Below are 6,417 nucleotides of genomic sequence, written 5' to 3'. Positions count from 1 at the left end.
GCTGGGATTATAGGCGTGAGCCACCGCACCTGGCCGCTTTATGCATTTTCGTATAAATTATTAGGCTTCTTTTTTTTTGAAAAGTTAAAAACTCTTTAATTCTTTATTCCTGGTACCACTACCACAATTTACAGGGTCATACACCTGATGTAATGAAAAGAAAAAGAAAAAATTACAACAGATAAAAGACCTCAGGAATGTACATCTAACTGACACTACATTGCATTAATCAAGAGCTGTACTTATTGCAAACTGTGGCTATGACAGTCCTGAACAAGAAGGGTTTCCTATTTAAGCTGCAGTAACTTTTCTAACTACAGATAATTGTTCCTTTTATGGCAGATTTTTCCAGTTCCTCTAATGCATTTGAGCCGACTGTCTCAAAGTAACCTGCTGCTTTCCTGGTAACTCCTCCCTTTATCTCCTTCTAGGAACTGAAGCCCTTTTTTGCTGTTTTAGAACCTTCTGCTATCATATCCACCACTTCTACCACCAGATCCATAACCATCACCATAGGGACTGCCCGAGCTTCTTCCACCCAGAAAGCCTCCTTTCATGGGTCCATAATTTGATTGCTGTTGTCCACTATAATTTCCAAAATCATTATACTTCCCACCACCACCATAGTTACCACTGTCAAAATTTCATCCTTCATTGCAACCATCACATCCTCCACCAATGCCACCAAATCCACCACCTTGGTGTTCATATCCTGATCCACCACCACCATAGCCCCCTATTCTACTATAACCAGGACCACCACCATAGATGCCACCATCACTTCCAAATCCATTATATTCACCATCACTTCCTCCACAACTACCTCTGCTGGCAGCGCCTCCACCACCATAGCCTCCTTTTCCACCAAAATTACCTCCACTGCCTCCAAAGTTTCCTCTGTGACAATTACAACTTTAGCAACTGTATTATGATCCTAAAAAGTTATGGCAAGGCCAGGTGCAGTGGCTTACGCCTCCCAAGCACTTTAGGGGCCAAGGTGGGAGGATCATTTGATCCCAGGAGTTTGAGACCAGCCTGAGCCACATAAGGAGACCCCATCTCTATAAAAAATTTAAAAATCAGCTGGGTGTAATGGCACGTCTTTGCTCCCAGCTACTTGGGAGGCTGAGGTGGGAGGATTGCTTGAGCCCAAGGGGTTGAGTGAGCTATGACCAGGCCACTGCACTCCAGCCTCGGTGACAAAGGGAGATCCTATCTCAAAATAAATAATAAATAAAAGTAAATTTAAAAAAAGCAAATCCCCTCTTTTTTCCACTGCCTGCCTTCCATAACATCTATGGTTTAAATAGTGCCATACTTTTCTTTCCTCTCTCTCTCTCTCTTTCTCACTTTCCTTCTTTTCTTTTTTTGAGACAGGGTCTCACTCTGTCACCCAGGCTGGAGTGTAGTGGTGCAATCTTGGCTCTGCACCATCTACCTACCAGGCTCAAGTAATCCTCCCACCTCAGCCCCCCAAGTAGCCGGGACCACAGGCATGTGCCACTATGCGCGGCTAATTTTTGCAATTTTTGTAGAGACGGGGTTTCATTATGTTGCCCAGTCTGGTCCGTCCCAAACTCCTGGGCTTAAGCAATCCACCCACTTTGGCCTCCCAAAACATTTGGAATTACAAACGTGAGCCACTGCACCTGGCCTTGCCATGCTTTTCAAAGTACTCTCTCAAATTATATTCTTCTCTATCTTCCTTGATATCACAAACAAAGATTTTCTTCACAGTTAGATGGGCACCAGGCCTTATAGAATTCTCTCTAAAAACAGCTTTCTTTGGTTCCAGTACACACCTGTCAGCCTTGTGTGGTTGAGGACATGTCTCTGTAACCACCTCTTCAACGCATGAGTAAGTCACAAAACCAAAGCCTCTGGAACGTGTTGTTTGGGAGTCTCTCATTATGACACAGTCTGTGAGTATGTGCCATTTCTCAAAATGTTCTCTTAAACTATCGTCTGCATTTTCAAACCTCAGAACACCAGTAAACAGTTTTCTGAAGTGCTCTGGTTCCTTTGGATCATATGCCTCCATTTTGAGCCTGGACTTGCCTTTTCCAAATTGAGTTCAATATGGAATTGAGAGGAAGAGCAGTCTTCTTTTTTAAGAATAGTTTTAGGTCTACAGAAAAATCGAGCAGAAAGCACGGAGAGTTTCCATATGCTTCCTACCCTGGCGGAGTCCCCTATTATTGTTTTGCATCAGTGTGGTACATTTGTTACAAGTAATGAGCAAGTAATAATATTGACACAATTTACATTAGAGACTTGATGTATGTTTTATTCTTCTCCTCTCATTGGAAAGTGGCAGAAATAAATGTAAGTTTTAAATCTTCCAGGGTTAACAGAAAGTCTTCTATGGAGGCCTTTGGCTACTTCTCTCCTTTTTGTCACCCTCAAAATTCTAGAGTCATGTGTATTCCCTTTTTCCCTTCATCTTTTCCATCTCCTGATCATGCTTCAACCCATGGCACTTTATCTTCTCTGTCATTTTACTAAACTGCATCTTTCCATAGAAAACAGTACCTCCTTTATTACCAAGTTCAAGTAATGCATTACTATTCCTTATCAAATTTGACTTTGTAGCAGCACAGGACACTGTTAACGCTTTCTCCCTTCTTGAAATATTTTTTTCTTAACTTCCCAACTTGACATCTTACCTTCCTGATTCCCAGCTACTCTAATCATTGATCCTTTACTTTCTCTACATTAGCCATTAGCCATTTTTTTCCCTCTCTGTCTTCTTTAGCCATTCTCTAAGATGGTCCGCAATGATCCCCAGCTCTTGGTATTCACATTCTTGTGTGTTACCTTCCTCCACTGACCTGGGTTGATCCATGTGACCAGTAAATTAGAACAGAAGTGATGGTATGTCATTTCTAAGATTAAATTATAAAAGATGTTGCTTTTTTTTTTTTTTTTTTTTTGTCTTGGTCTTGCTCTCTTTCTCCTCTAGACTGCTCCATAAGGGTTGCATGAAGCAGGTACATAATTTACCATTATAACCTCTGGCAAATAGTAAGTGCTCAACTCATATTTGCCGAGTCAATTTATATAAGAACCTTTCCACATTTTAGTGCTTCCTCTCTCTCCCTCCTACAAATTTCTATAGCACTTACTGAACACATTTTGACATCTAGCATATTTTGTATTTATTATTTTATAAAAGGACTTGGCTCAATTGACCCTTCTAAAGGAGGTTTTCCTCACCTACTATGTGGCTGGTACTGGGCTAGTTGCAGGGCGATCGAAGCTCATCTTGATCATCCTCCTAGAGAAGGAGCTCCTTGTAGGTGAGTGGGGCCAAGCCCTGGTCACCTGTATGCTTCCTAGGGAACCTAGTCTAGGAGCCTGTAGAGTAGCATAAAAATTATAGTAAAATGGGTCGGGCGTCCTGGCTTACACCTGTAATCCCAGCACTTTGGGAGGTTGCGGCTGGCGGATCATTTGAGGTCAGGAGTTTGAGACCAGCCTGGCCAACATGATGAAACACTGTCTCTACAGCACTTTGGGAGGTCGAGACGGGCGGATCACGAGGTCAGGAGATCGAGACCATCCTGGCTAACCCGGTGAAACCCCATCTCTACTAAAAAAAAAAAGAAAACACTAGCCGGGCGAGGTGGCAGCGCCTGTAGTCCCAGCTACTGGGGAGGCTGAGGCAGGAGAATGGCAGGAGCCCGGGAGGCGGAGCTTGCAGTGAGCCGAGATCTGGCCACTGCACTCCAGCCAGGGAGACAGAGTGAGACTCCGTCTCAAAAAATCCAAAAAAAAAAAAAAAAAAAAAAAAAAAAAAAATTAGCCCGACGTGGTGGCACACACCTATAGTCCCAGCTACTCTCCTCGGGAGGCTGAGGCAAGAAAATCACTTGAACCCAGAAAGCGGAGGTTGGAGTGAGCCAAGATCGTGTGCCACTGCACTCCAGCCTGGGCAACCGAGCAAGACCCTGTCTCAAAACAACAACAACTACAGTAAAATGAACATTTACCTGGAAATCTCAAATTCCGAGTTCAATCTTTGACTCTTAAGGCTGTGACTTTGGGCAAGTCACTCCACAAATGTGAACTTATTTCCTCATTGTGATAAAGATATAGTAATTATACTTTTTATCCAAGGAGTCACTGGGTAGCTCCGATATGTCAAACCCTTATTTCCTCACTTGTCACAGGTCACTTATTGTCAGATGAATCACGGATTTCATAATGTATTTTGCATTTGTGTTGGGGATGGGGTGTGAGAAGCATGATTTAACTGTGTATACTAATTATAAAATGCCTTCAGATTTCATTAACTTTAACATGAGAAAATGTTTCTTTGAATCAAGACAACATGTTATCTATTGAAGTGTTCAAGTGTTCTGAAGTTGGAAAACCATTGTAAAACTGGGAGCTCTAATTATGGCACACTCAAACAGATGTGTTCTGAATTAATGACTGAGTTGGTTTTCCTCCTTTTTGTTCAGTCATATGTGTTAAGGATGTGTTCTGTTTTATTATTGTTATGAAACATTGCAAACACATACAAAAGTGAAAGCAATGAATTCCCATGGATCTCATACCCAGCTGCAACAAAAATCAACAGACGGTCACTCTGATTTCGTCTATATCACTACTCAATCCTCTCCACCCCCCAACATCCCCATGGGCTATTTTCAAGCAAATCTCAGGTCTCATATAATTTCATTTGTCAATACTTTAAAGGAGTACTGTTTAATAGCCATTTACCTTCCACTGTCTTCTAGTCAGAGATAAACTAAGTTTTCTTAAAGGTGTTTGCAAACTTAGTTCACATTGCATACTCTCCTGAAAGATCTTTATTAACCAAGTTGAAAAACACACTTTCTTAGGAAGGCCTCTTCCCCAGTGGTTACTGGGGGTGGGAGGTAACCTTAAAATCATTACTTGGGGAGTAAAATGCCGGTGGGTCCCACATTTCTGAATATGTTTCCATTTTAAAACCAGTTCTGAATGTAGTAGAGAAGATCAGAAACTGACCTACGTAAGTTTGTGATTTTTTTTTTTTTGTTAGAATGTTGATTTCTTCTTATCTTTTTTGTTTGCTTTGTCTCCATGGGTTTAATCATTACATGATATAGGTCTAACGATAGTATGTTGGGTCATTTCAGAGACACTATTTTCTGCAAACTTTTTTATTCAGAGTGTTTTCTGACCATAATGCGTTACAAAATGTACTATATAGATGTGAATATATGCTCAGAATTAAAAATAAAAATCCAGGGATAACTTTTCAAAATAATGTTGCCACTCACTATATGTTAAATGTTTAACATTTTACAGATTCAAATGCAGTAGGGATTCTCTGAAAAAGTTTTATCCTACTAACAGCTTTCAGATTATCAGTACTAGTTTTATGGCTTAAATACAGCCACATGTAAATACTTACTTAGATGAAGCTATGGCTAATCACATATGTAATGCAATCAGTTTCATGTAGTGGTTTGATCACTCTTTTCTTCAAGACTATATAAACAGGGATGAATTTGAAGAAGTTGCAGGGATGGAGTGAGAAAAGTTTGTTTTTGCAGCAGTATCAGTAGGAGGGGTAGGTAGATTCAGTAAACAAGCACACATCTCAAAATGCAAACTGTATTGTCTAAGCTAGCACCATGGTTTTACGGTGCTGGGGATGTTTACTGCTTGTTGGGTTTACAGCTTTACGAACAGTGCTCCTTGGAGTTCTCTGCTTGCTATTCTGAAATATATTTGAGTTTTGCAACCGAGAAGTAAATGACTTTGATTTCCAAAATCAGTCATTTTTCAGTGTTGTGATAGGAGATTCATTTGAATTCACTTCTTCAGAGATGCAGGAGCCAATCAGGATCCTGTTGCAGTGAAAATGATTCTTTTATTGAAATCCCAGCTTCCTTTAAAGGAAGCCAAAGAGTACTGAATTACAGAACTGCCATACAGCCTTCCCTTTATTCTTTCCATCACCCAGGCCACAGGAAAAAAAAAAAGACAAACTTTTGTTCTTATTTTCACAAGTTATCACATGGTTTGGAAACTTCAGGGCATTTCTGAAACTTCATTGGTATGTGCCAGAAAAGTCCTCTTTAACACACCCGGTTGAATGAAAGACAGTTTGAGATGTTAATTTCCATTTATTGCAGAAAAAATATATTTAATGCATTAAGGAAATGTCTAGCTTAAAGAAATTGCCCACTTTTGAAATGAATGGTTGGAGGCCTGAGGTCCAAAGCTCTAAAATCAGTTAACAAATGTTTATTGAACACCTGCTTTGAAGTAGGCTGTTGAAGAAGTTCAAAAGTCTAAGATAAATTCCCACTTTCAACTCACCTACAGTCTAGGTGGGCAGAAAAGTTAGATAGTAAAACCAGACAAATAGACAAGCAATGAAACAAGACACTGTATGGTTGGGCTTAGAAAAGTGTG

The 6,417-nt window shown here is 40.4% G+C and overlaps 1 pseudogene; it reads right to left on the bottom strand.

Moving 5' to 3' along the window:
• Nucleotides 1–455: 455 nt before the first annotated feature.
• On the bottom strand, nt 456–2,041 carry LOC108533676 (heterogeneous nuclear ribonucleoprotein A3 pseudogene; annotated as a pseudogene).
• Between the last annotated feature and the right edge of the window lie 4,376 nt (nt 2,042–6,417).

Source organism: Rhinopithecus bieti, unplaced genomic scaffold (genome assembly GCF_001698545.2).
Source record: "Rhinopithecus bieti isolate Rb0 unplaced genomic scaffold, ASM169854v2 scaffold_11110, whole genome shotgun sequence".
In the NCBI taxonomy this organism is placed as follows: domain Eukaryota; kingdom Metazoa; phylum Chordata; class Mammalia; order Primates; family Cercopithecidae; genus Rhinopithecus; species Rhinopithecus bieti.
This window is presented reverse-complemented; position numbering and strand designations above follow the sequence as displayed.